The 12,897-nt window shown below is 39.6% G+C and overlaps 1 protein-coding gene across 2 annotated transcripts in view; it reads left to right on the top strand.

Moving 5' to 3' along the window:
• CELF2 (CUGBP Elav-like family member 2) overlaps window positions 1-12,897 on the top strand; it is a 931,997-nt gene that overhangs the window by 219,988 nt on the left and 699,112 nt on the right. For both annotated transcript variants that reach the window (XM_051820872.2, XM_051820873.2), the window contains exon 2: window positions 4,836-4,874. The gene's annotated coding sequence lies outside the window, so the exon portion shown is untranslated. The remainder of the gene's footprint in view (window positions 1-4,835; window positions 4,875-12,897) is intronic.

Raw genomic sequence — 12,897 nt, 5'->3', positions numbered from 1 at the left:
CACTGATGCATGCTTCTAGCAACTCTGCCTCTTTGGCACACTTTGACTACTCGACTACTTAGTTATAAGACATCTTTAAAGCCCTTTTCTCTTCATTGCCTATAGTTAATTATCATATAGGAGGTATCCATGGATCTCAATATCTGGTAATTTCCAAACTATGCTAATTTTTTAGTTTGTTTTTTTTAAAAGCAGTAAATAAAAGCTAATAAATCTTATCTGATATCTTAGGAAATCAAATGAATATTGTTTCACCTCACTTTGACCATATTGCAAAAACCATCTTTCCAGGCTATAATCGGATTTGTCAGACACAAGAATTGGCAGCTGCTTCAGTTCAATGATGTGGCTATGAAGTGTCCTGTGTTGTTTTAGAGCTGTGCTTTCCTACATGCAAGATGACAGTCATCTTCCATGGGACAACATTATATGTGCTGTGCAGATGTAAAGTGACTGCAACAGGGCAAGGGACTGGGACTGAAAACCTCTCTGTGGCTGCAGGACCCCTGCTTGTGACTAATCCATTAAAAACCACTTACCTGGGCACACATTATTCCCAAAACTGTCAACGGAGGAAGTTGTAGTTCACTCTTAGGATCGTATGTGGTCCTATTGGGTAGCTGAGATTTAAAGTCATTTGGTCTCCATATAGATGGTGTTCACACCACTATATATCTAAGTCAAAGCAAGATAAATCACATACTCCATTTCAAGATACACATGTAAGCAGAGGAACAAAATTGCTAAGGCTTCAGCAAATAGCAAACAACGCACGTCAAAACCAATTTTCTGTCACATGACCATGAGGATTATGAGTATGAACCTTGAACAATTCATCTAAAATAAAGAGATATGGGGAAAGGTTTTGTTCAGCAACACCCGCCCCCTGCAACCTGAAGTAAATTGTAGTCAAGAAATGAAATAATATATGTTTATAAAATTGTAGCTATACGAGAATGGCTAGAGGAAGGAACAGGTGAGCACATCTACAATTCAAATGAGTCTTAGTGACTGCTTTTTTCATGAAAAATAGTAATAGCCTTTGAATCAGACAAGTAAGAACAGAATGATAATCTGTTATGTGGCTGAATGCTTCAGTTCTACACTGAACCTGTGTGTATGTGATGCGTGTGTCTGTGCGGTTATAGTCACTTGCTCCTTCTATAGTTTTTCTTCATTTTTGATATTGAGATATAAATACAGAATAGGGCATAAAATACATATGTAAAGCTTAAAGAATATGATTTGTTAATACTCATTTAATGACCATCAAATCAAGATATACAATAGGAGAATCAACATGTTATCCTTACCACCCCAACACACACACACACACACACACACCCCTGATAACCAATAGAGCGATTTTTGTGATATGTACATATAGGTATAAACAAATCAAATAATGTATGTCTACTTGGGTATTTGGATTACCTGACATCACCCTCATTTGTGAGTTCAGGAATCCCCAAGGTAACCTTCAGGTACAGTAATTTACTAGGAGGACTCATAGAACCCATGAAATCTCTTACACTTAAAATTCTGGTTCATTACAATGAATGCATACAGATTTAAATCAGCTAAAGGAACAGGTACACGGCAGGATGTCGGACTGTTCAAGTACAGGGATTTCAGTGGTCCTTTCACAGGGGGCTTTTTTCAGACAGAGCTGCCTTCCCCCTGAAAAGATGTGCGACAATGTGTACACCGTATTGCCAGCTATAGAACACCCAGGTTTTCTGTACAGTTTTACTGAGGCTCAGTGGAGTAAATGTGGTTGACCATGTGGGAAGCTGACTTTTGTCTCTTGTTCCACCAGAAATAGAGTTGACAAGGCACTGAGCAAGGCCCTGCAATCACCAGTCACATTATGAACACAGACTCTCTGGTGGAGGCGAAGGGCCCAGATAAAGAACGATATTCATAGTGATCAGTACATTCTAAGGGTTTAGAAATTACCTCCGGGAGCTAAGGGCAAAGGCTAGGCCTCACTTTGGGTAAGGTTAGTCCTTTACTGCAGATATACAAAGATGTATGATTAGGTGTACCTTTTCCTTAAAAATATAGGTTGGTTGTGCCTATTCCTGAACCTCCTATAAGTGCTCAGATATCATACAGACTTCTAATCAAATGTCAAACTTTCAACTTTATAGAAATTATTATATGTACACTTAAATATTATGTTTTGTTTACTTCAAGATTTGTTTCTATTTCTTCTATGCTGATTTAATGTTTTAGATATTCTGGTTTTGAAGTCTTATGAAAAGTAGATTTAATAACTATTCACTTACATATGATGGAGATACATATATATGTTATGTACTTATTTTTTTTTATTTATTTGACAGATAGAGTTAGACAGTGAGAGAGACAGAGAGAAAAGTCTTCCTTCCATTGGTTCACCCTCCAAATGGCCGCTATGGCCGGAGCTATGCCGATCCGAAGCCAGGAGTCAGGTGCTTCTTCCTGGTCTCCCATGAGGGCGCAGGCACCCAAGCATTTCGGCCATCTTCCACTGCCTTCCAGGGCCACAGCAGAGAGCTGGACTGGAAGAGCAGCAGCCAGGACTAGAACCCGGCGCCCATATGGGATGCCAGCGCCGCAGGTGGAGGATTAACCAAGTGAGCCACGGCGCTGGCCCTGTACTTACATATTGATATATAGACCTTTATATATTGTGTTCTAGCTCTTCCAAGGATTGTTTCTTTTTAATTTCACATTGAATTAATGGTCCAAATGTTCTTATCAAATGTTAAGAAGAATCCTTGGCCGGCGCCGCGGCTCACTAGGCTAATCCTCCGCCTTGCGGCGCCGGCACACCAGGTTCTAGTCCCGGTCGGGGCGCCGGATTCTGTCCCGGTTGCCCCTCTTCCAGGCCAGCTCTCTGCTGTGGCCAGGGAGTGCAGTGGAGCATGGCCCAAGTCCTTGGGCCCTGCACCCCATGGGAGACCAGGAAAAGCACCTGGCTCCTGCCATCGGATCAGCGCGGTGCGCTGGCCGCAGTGCGCCAGCCGCGGCGGCCATTGGAGGGTGAACCAGCGGCAAAGGAAGACCTTTCTCTCTGTCTCTCTCTCACTGTCCACTCTGCCTGTAAAAAAAAAAAAAAAAAAAAAAAAAAAAAAAAAAAAGAATCCTTCAGTCTTATCACATGAAAAGGATATTGGATAAGAATTTATAGTACATCAAGGAAGCTAGCCTAGAACATATGGCACAGACAGCTAAGGACTCCATTTGTTCATGACTCTGTGCCCTTTGTAGTCTGCTATGAGTGACCTTGGTGACCTCAGGACAAAATATACTCACTTTTATTTTAGTGTTTTGAAGAGCTAGCATCCAGCTATCTTATTGGTGAGCCTCCATAATTAGGGTCTCCTCTCATCCCCTCTACCCTTAACAAAGATGAAATCAGTCACAGCACAGGTCAGAAGTCATAGGCTCTTCTTAAAGGGGCCAGGTAGAAAATAAGAAATGCAGGCTACACCCTCTCCATCCAACTATTCACCTCTAATGTCATATCATGAAAGCAGTCATAGTATGTAAACAAATGCGTATGGTTGTGTCCCAGCAAAACTTCATTGGTACCGAAATTTGAATTTCATGAAATATTCTTCTTTTGAATTTTTCAACCACATTAAAAAACGAAAGTTGTTTTTAACTCATGAGTCATTTAAAAACATGTAGAAGATTAGATTTGGTCCTTAGACTATAACTGGTCAAGTCTCTGCTTAGAGCAATAGATTCAGGGATTGTAGAAGTAAGTTTCCTATTCATAATAGAATATTCCTTACTCCTCCTGATTCATCAATCAATCTAACACTACTGACAATCAGGAAATTGAATTGTAACTCATTTAAAAGATTTAGAATCCAGTTTATAGTGCTTGGCTAAAATGCAGAAACTGTTACAAGTAATAAATGGATTTCAGTAAGAATTTGACCAGAGCAATTGGTTAATGTTTTGGGTATTACCACCTAAATAAAACACAGCAAGAAGATTCTCATAATATCTTTTTTTTTTTTAATTTTTTTTTTGACAGGCAGAGTGGACAGTGAGAGAGAGAGACAGAGAGAGAAAGGTCTTCCTTTTGCCGTTGGTTCACCCTCCAATGGCCGCCGCTGCAGCCGGCGCACCGCGCTGATCCGATGGCAGGAGCCAGGATCCAGGTGCTTTTCCTGGTCTCCCATGGGGTGCAGGGCCCAAGCACCTGGGCCATCCTCCACTGCACTCCCTGGCCATAGCAGAGAGCTGGCCTGGAAGAGGGGCAACCGGGACAGAATCCGGCACCCCAACCGGGACTAGAACCCGGTGTGCCGGCGCCGCAAGGTGGAGGATTAGCCTATTGAGCCACGGCGCCGGCTTTCTCATAATATCTTGACCTTAAGTCCCTAGGTAGAATTTCTGTGGCAGAAAAGGACATTAATTTTGTCCTTAGCCCCCAATTCACTCAATATGGATAAAATAAAAAGTAGCCATCAGGTATCAAAACCCTCAAAACAGTGCACACCAACCCTAACAAAATGTTATTTGCAGAAATGTGGTAGAAACCAGGAATCAATTAATTCAACCATATCATTTTACTTTAATGAAAACTGAGCAAGCCCCCACAACTGAATTTCACATCTGCCTTCACTTTAGAGCAATGAGCAAACGAGCAATTTGCAAGACCAAATTACACAAAAATCATCTCACTTGCCTAATTGTTGTATGTTGCTTCACTCCAACATTTTTCTTAAAAAAAAAAAAGAGTAATTTTTAAAATTTGTAGGTTAGCATGGGACATCTTGCTCAAATGAACAAACTATACTTCATTATTTCTATTTTTTTTCCATATTTAGATCTACGGAAGGGCAGAAAAGAGTGATCCAGGCAATCAGGTAAGAGCTTTCCCTCTCATGGCAACTTAATGTGGCTTCCTTAAAGAGCATAAAGCGATGACAAGTGTGGTTCAACTGTGAGCTTTAGATTTCTCTGCTTTGTGCAGTTCTGGAACATAAACAATTTCATTGCTTTTTTGGTGGGGGGGGGGATTTTTCAATTGTGGATTCTGTTTACTGTTGAGTCCCTTTTGTTAGGGAACCTGACACCTTTGTATTACCTTTTCATAAGAACCTATCTGTTATCAGATACTGGCCTTCCTGTAGGATTATCTGATTTACAATTGCTATTGGTTTACTGCAAGGTGTTTTTATTTTCTTTCCCCCAAACATTGGTTTCTTTTACAAAAGGGCGTTGACTAGGATTATTAGAAGAACATTGACAAAAATTAGTTCTTTCAGAGTGCTTTTGAGACTGGAAGCAGTTACAGTTTAACAATATTATTGCTAAATTGACAAAATGGCACGCCAGGCCTAAAATGCCACATTGCAGGTGTTCACACCACTCAGCAAGATTTTGTGAAAAGAGGTTATAAGTTTCTGTGATTTCAGATATCAAAATAGCAACCAAATTTAAAAGAATGACTTTTTTTTCCTCTTACAAAATTCAACACAGGGAGTTTTCTCTACTGTCGTAGTTAAATATCCAGGCATAATGGAGATTTATGCACAGCCCCTATTTCAAGGCAGCCCAGAAGATATGCAGAAACTAATCAACCATTTCCATAGAAAGACTATTCAAAAACCCTCTTCCTACTTCTGTTAGGTTTTAAAATGTGGTTGCAATTCAGTATTGAGGACCATACACTCTAGAGCATTGTTACTGATAAATGATTCCTATTAATAGCAATTGCATTCATTAGAGCTTTTTAATTCATTCTAGTTTTGTTGATTTTCATGCTCATGTTTTTCATTTTTTAATACATTCCATTTTTCTGGTTCTTTTCAATGTTTTAATCCAATTACCAGCCCCATAAATAAGTGTTTGCCACATCCACAGTAGGTGCACTGAACTGTGAGTGGGAGTGATTTCTGATTACAGACGGGCTAATTTTCAGGGGAGAAGAGAAACAACAGGCAGTGAACTGAAGAGAAGAATAATGGAAAATACCTTGTTAGGTGACATATGGCGCAGATTTAGAGCACAGATGGGAAAGAAAAAAGTTACTTAATCCTAAAATACATATGCAATGCATGAATAGTAGTTAAGATCTGGGTCATATATGATTGGTTTGATTCAGGGAGGGAAATATTCTACGCATTTTATTGCTCAGAAGTGTTCGTTAATATTAGGATCGTCATCTCTAATCAAGAGGGTGGCGAAAAGCAGTTTAGATGCTTTGAAGTCCTTAAGTTTTGTCAGCAGGGACAACGGAAAAAGTCATTAGGCAAGAGACCTATTCCCTGTTTGTGGGTCCCCTTTTACTATACCCTTTTCTAACCTCCTTTATTACACACAGACACACACACACACACACACACATGCAGAATTAGAAATTTGCATACATTTTGCACCTGGGACATGATTAATAATACCTTCAGAAATTGCCTGTTACATGCTTTACTTATCAACTGGGGTCCATGCCTTTGGAAGAATAATGAAGCACTGATAACATAGAATCATGGTTGTTTTAGGAGGAGCCAACAGATGGGTTAAGCAGGATTCTGACAAAGCTCCTAAACATATAAGGTCACACCACAAACTGGGTTGCTTGTCCATCAGCGTCACTGCAATTATCTCATTAGAGACAGAGTCGGATGCCACTGATCTGTGCTCCCCGTTCTTACATGCATGTGAGGGGTGGATACAGGAGGCAGGATATGGGAAGTCTTTCCTACTGGCAACAGGTCCGATCAAACATCAATAACAAGATCTTTATCAAAGTATGCCAACTCCCGTCACAAACAGAACATCCTATTTTGAGACTCCCAAATACAAGAAACAAGGTGTATATGCTACAGTCATTAGAAAAACCACCAGATATAATATTCAAAACACTGGAAGCTATTTTACTGACTCCTTCACCGCTGAGAATTAAGATTGCCCTCTTAACAATGCACTCTCTTTGGACACGGCAAAACCAACAGAAGCAGAAGACTAAGTGCAAATGACCATCAAAGACTAAAATTTCAATGTCTTCAGGGATAATGAAGAGCTTTAAAGGGTTGTCAGGGTGAGGTAAATGCAGTGAGGGGAAAGCGGGAAAGCTCTTCAGTTGTTTTGTGTACGGTGAGGTTTTGACAAGTCTTTAGGAATAAGAAATCCAGAAATTTTTAGGAAAAGGAAATATATATGAGGGAACTGCATAAAGTTCCAGGAAAATGGAATTAGGAGATGGGTTAATTCTGGTGAAAAAAAAAAGTGGAAATCTTTTTCTAGTTTTTATATGATACACATTTTCCATGGACTTTTTGAAGATCCCTCACAGATGAGCTCAGATTCTAGCCTGGCCAAAGGCAACCAGACCAACAGCTGCCTTCTGATGGTTTAATGCAGTCTATTCCCACTCCACTTAGCAATTCCACTTTACACAGTACTTTCCAGTTCTTTAGTCAAACATTAAATCATAAAACTTTCCACAGTGTTTAAGAGGCATTTAACTGCCAAATAATGAATAAAATGTGTGATTTAAACACTGAAATCCAAAGTTTAATGTCACTTTTATCATTTCATTTCATTATATATTACAAAATATCGAGATGTAACTTATAATGACCATGACAATCACACGCAATATAATCTGTAGATTTACTTCTATCAGAATGTACTTTAGACAGGCTATAAAACTATATACAACTAAACCATGGGGTTTCCAAGCTTTTGTCTCAGGGACCAAGCTCTGAAACTTAAGAAGATCATTTCAATGCTGTCTTCAGATGGGGCTTACTCAACAGCCAACAGCACAGGATCTCTACTGAGAAAGAAGGAAGTCCCTTCTTCAGTGTGGGTTGACATGGCTGTGAAAATACCTGCTTCCTTTAGTAGGCAGGGACTCTGTTGTAAGTTAAGTGAAGAGTGTAAACACCAAGAAGCCTATTGGTAAATGAAAACTGACAGTTAGAAGGTGAATAATCTAATTTGGTTTTCTACAGTGATCAAATTCACTGAATAGTTGTTTTTCACTGAATAGTTGTTTTCTTCCCCCTTACTTGAAAAGCCAGAGGAAAGAAGTTACTCAGAATGGTAATTTTGTTTTGGGCTGGGGGCTGGGCTGCCCTCTGTGATCTTTTTTTTACCCAAAGCTATCACAGCAGTCTATGCAAACCACAGTGGTTTTTCAGGACCCGGCTACATGGTCTATCAAGGAATCTTCTTTACAATTCAACAATGTGCACATGGAAGCAACATTATGAGAAGATGCTTTCATTGCTGGCGAATACTATTAGAGTCTTTCAATTTGTTAATAATCTTTGGAGAGTGCTACACTTGGCATGGCCCTATGTTATTTGTGAAGTAGCTAAAAAGGAAGTTGCAGTTATCACCATGGAAGTTTAAATCAGATAGCATTAACAGGAAACGTAATGGCTGTGAGTTTAGTTTCCTTTTTCTTTTTTTTTTTTCTTCACAACCTCTTGTTAAGTCACCCCTTCTTCAGGCAAGCAGAACAAATTCCCTATCACATGGGCAGGGTTGGGTCTACACACCCCTGAGGCCTGTTTTTTTCCTGGGGCAGGATGTCAGGTTTTGTGTCTGAGCCTGTTTCAGACACGTGTCACCAAACTAAAATGGCCAGTTCCATGCCTAACCTTGTCTTCTTGTAATAGGGTCTCTGAGGCTTTGCTGACTTCACAGACTGGACTACACCTTCCATAGGGGATTCAGTACCTAAATTCACCACCTCCAGTACATACCTATATGTTCCTGACCCTTGTTCCAGGAATCTGTAGTACTCATCTCTCACCTCTTTTGCCTCTCTTTTCCATAACTATGCAAACTCTCTCCACTTAACCCCATCTAAGTATTCTTAACTTACACTAGGACTCTCATATAGAACTGCTACACATATTTATGTATGCAGAGCACCAATACTGTGGCTCTCAGTTGTTTTTCAATAGATGCCCATGGTCCATACCCAAAAAGGATTGCCAAAGAAATACTAAAGGTTAGCTTTGCTCTACCTCACATTTGCTACAGAAAGCTCACTTGAGAAATGAATTTGCTGTTTAAAAATTTATTTCCTCTGCATTTTCTCTTCCTATAAATAGGAACCTGGGACCTCATAGAACTGAATTAAAATTATCAAATACTATTGAACTAACCTAATGAAAATTTTAACCAAGTCATTGTAAATTAGATATGTACAATACTAAAAACACAAGCTTTTGTAAAGAAGATATTACTCTTATGTAAACTCATGAATGGAGACTTTCTTGAATAAATTACTCCTTAATAACATCAGAGAGTCATTGGCTGGGTAAATATCACCCTGGGGCACTTCCTGAGATTTCTGAATTTACATGTTCAATAGAACTTCATATTTGTCACCTTTACTAATGAGTTTTTTTATGAAATCATTACTAGCATGAAAAAGTTAAATTTTGTATCTAATTTCTAGATTAATGGCATTTAAAAGACCTCAAGGAGTTGCAAGTTTTCTGGCAGGAATACAACATTTACATAATTTCTATTGTCCCAACATTTATACTCCCTACCTGCTGTCAATTTGCTTCCTGAAGCAGGAAGAAGAAAAATGATCAGAAGATGCAGAATGCCTGGACATTTCTGATCAGAGGAAAAAGGGATTCCTTAGAGAGCTGGAAAGCAAAATCATTTCTTCATTTTAACTCGTGATTCAAGCATAGGAAGCCTTTACAGTGATCCTTTCTAAAGCATATATTTCCCAGCAATGGCTACTACTGCTGCTGCTGCATTTTTGATATTCATGAAAAAATGAATATCAAAAATGTATCACAATGGTTAAAGAGAGTCTGTTTTGCCATAGTCACACTGCAGCTTGTGGTTTTTAGATTTAGGATTTTACCTGCATTCCTTTCATCTCAGCGCTGTGGCAGATGAACTAAGTTCTCTCTTATCAAGGCAAGAACCATGGGTCTTGTAGCATCAGCTTGGAGCTATCAATACATCTAATGCTGTAGAACCCTTGAAGGTAGAAGAGGAAATGCTTGTAAACACAGCTGCACTGCTTTTCCACATCTGAAGCCTGGAAGCAATATTCTGGCATTTCAAAGATGACATTCCTGTGACCATTCTCTGAAAAGAAGATGCAAACAAATGACAATCACTCTTCTCCAGAAGTACCTAGACCCTGCCCGAGCTCCTCATTTGTGGTTAAATAAGCCCCCAAGTTTATAGATAGCTGTTTTAGCACAATGGACTAATCCAGTAGGCTTTCTGTTGCATGTCCTGGGTGCAACACAGAACCTCAATGCATTTTCCCTTGGTTACGAAATGTTCGTGGCATCTTCATAACATTTACGGCATTTAGCTTCCCTAAAGACCAACCTATTATTAGATAATTGGTTATATTCAAAAGCATGGCAATATTCCTGAGTACCATAACTTTTTACTTCCTTATACAATAGACCAGGTTTAAAAATCTTTGGGGACCAGCGTTGTGATGTAACAAGTGAAGCTGCTGCCTGCAATGCCCATATCCCATATGGGCCCCACTTCATGTCCTGGCTGCTTCACTTCTTTTTTTTTATTTTTATTTTTTATTTTTTTCGACAGGCAGAGTGGACAGTGAGAGAGAGACAGAGAGAAAGGTCTTCCTTTGCCGTTGGTTCACCCTCTAATGGCCGCCATGGCCGGCGCACCATGCTGATCCAAAGGCAGGAGCCAGGTACTTATCCTGGTCTCCCATGGGGTGCAGGGCCCAAGCACTTGGGCCATCCTCCACTGCACTCCCTGGCCACAGCAGAGAGCTGGCCTGGAAGAGGGGCAACCGGGACAGAATCCGGCGCCCCGACTGGGACTAGAACCCGGTGTGCCGGCGCCGCTAGGCAAAGGATTAGCCTAGTGAGCCATGGCACTGGGCGGCTCCTTCACTTCTAACACAGCTTCCAGCTGGTGGCCTGGGAAAGGCAATGGAGGACAGTCGAAGTGTTTGGGCCCCTGCTTCCCATTGGGAGACCCAGAAGTGGTTCCTGACTCCTGGCGTGGGCCTGATCCAGCCCTGGTTGTTGCAGCCATTTGGGGAGAGAACTAGCAGATGGAGGATCTGTGTGTGTGTGTGTGTGTGTGTGCCTCCCTCTGTCTATATAGCTCTGACTTCCAAATAAATAGATAAAATATTTTTTTAAAAAATCATCTTTGACAAAATCATAACATGAAAATTTATACCTAGAATTTGATTACACTTCATATCATTGTGAACCTATAAGGTAAAGATATTAAAGAGTTACTCAAGAATAAGATTTCATCAATGGATTTACCTCTAAACAAACACCAGGGAAGGCTTTCATATCATCAAACCACCAGATTTTCCATTCAACCTGAATTACAAGTAACTGAGTACATCAACTTCCTCAAAGATAGCCCTATATTCAACCAAAGATTTTAAACATAAGTGAAAGGCTATTCCATGTTAGTTCCACATTATGCTACAAATTCATTGAGATACATATATACTGACAATATTTTATTCTCAACATAATGTTTTGCTACTGGATTTCAACAGGAAAGCAAATATGGAATCCCCTGAAAAGCATTTCCAAGGCAGTTCATTCAACAAGTATAGGTTGACAACTTTCCAAGCACCAGTCAGATCTACAAGCAGAGACTGGTTAGTGGCAGGTGTCAGAGTACATGAGATTGCAAGGGGGTACTTAAACAGTGACCAGCTCTGTAGAAGATGAGCTGTAATGTGCAGATACAATTACAAGTCAATACCATGATTTACCTTTGGGTCACTTTTCCAAATTCAGAATTCTCTCCTCTTCATCATTGCCTGCTCACATTATAGGAACTTCCTCCTTGCCAGGAAATTCTCTGACTTTACACTGAAATCTCCTGGAACCTTTCAGTCTTGGGATTGCTTCACTACAATGCCTGAGTTGCAGGCACCACTCCCTTGGACAAGATGTGCACCAGACTTAAATTCTCTCATGTTTGAGGTTTAACGAATGCCAAAAAGAATGTTACTTGGTCTGTTTGTATGATTTCAATTGCCTATGTATCTTAGAAAGAGAATCCACCCAAGTAAGAATACTTCTAAAAGGCGGAAAAATAGAATTAAAAGATCACTCATACCTTCTATGAACTTTTTAAACACTTTCATATTTTTTTTGTTAATTGATCCTCAGGCCTTGACACTTGATAGTGGTATATAGTCTTAAGTTTGTGGGAAATGAAATTAAAAGATAAGTTCATTTTGAGGCAAAAATATTTGAAATCAGCATATAGCTTTTTCACAATATGCATGTTAGATGTAATCTAAGTGAACATTTTGAAGACCACTCTTGAGTGTGTATGTATATGTATGTGCTAAAGTAGAACACTACAGATGACATACTGATGGCTAAAATAAAAATAAAAATAAAATTAGTAGAAAATAAATGCCCACTTGCTCCAATCAAGCATCCGATCAGTATACACTGATTGGTAATTGTGTAGTCCCTGATGACAAACCACCTTGATGAAAAATCCCAGCTCAAATACCTTCAAGTCATATGTCCTTGGGAAATTTGCTTTTCTTCGCTTGTCTTAGTTTTTTTTTTTTTATAAGAGCAATAGAAAATCATAATGTTCCTATTTCTTGTTATGGTTGTATGGATTAGCTAATAAAATACTTTTATAATGCTTGGTGTCATGATTGGCATGTGTAATTATTAAGATGCCAAGCTTTAGAACAAGACAAAGGAACTAGTGGTCCACCAGCAGCAAGCATCTGTCCTGAGTTCTAGGTATTTGAGTCCAAAGCAGGAGTGTAGAGGATAATTGGGAACCCCATAAGGCCTGTGGATTACCAGCAAGATAGTGATGTTTTTTAAATATTTTATTTATTTATTTATTTGTGGAGCAGAGTCACAGACAGAGAGAGGGAGAGACGGAGAGAAAGGT

This window comes from Oryctolagus cuniculus, chromosome 13 (assembly GCF_964237555.1).
Source record: "Oryctolagus cuniculus chromosome 13, mOryCun1.1, whole genome shotgun sequence".
Taxonomy (NCBI): Eukaryota; Metazoa; Chordata; class Mammalia; order Lagomorpha; family Leporidae; genus Oryctolagus; species Oryctolagus cuniculus.
The sequence above is the reverse complement of the archived record's forward strand: the minus strand, read 5'-3'. Positions and strand labels throughout refer to the sequence as shown.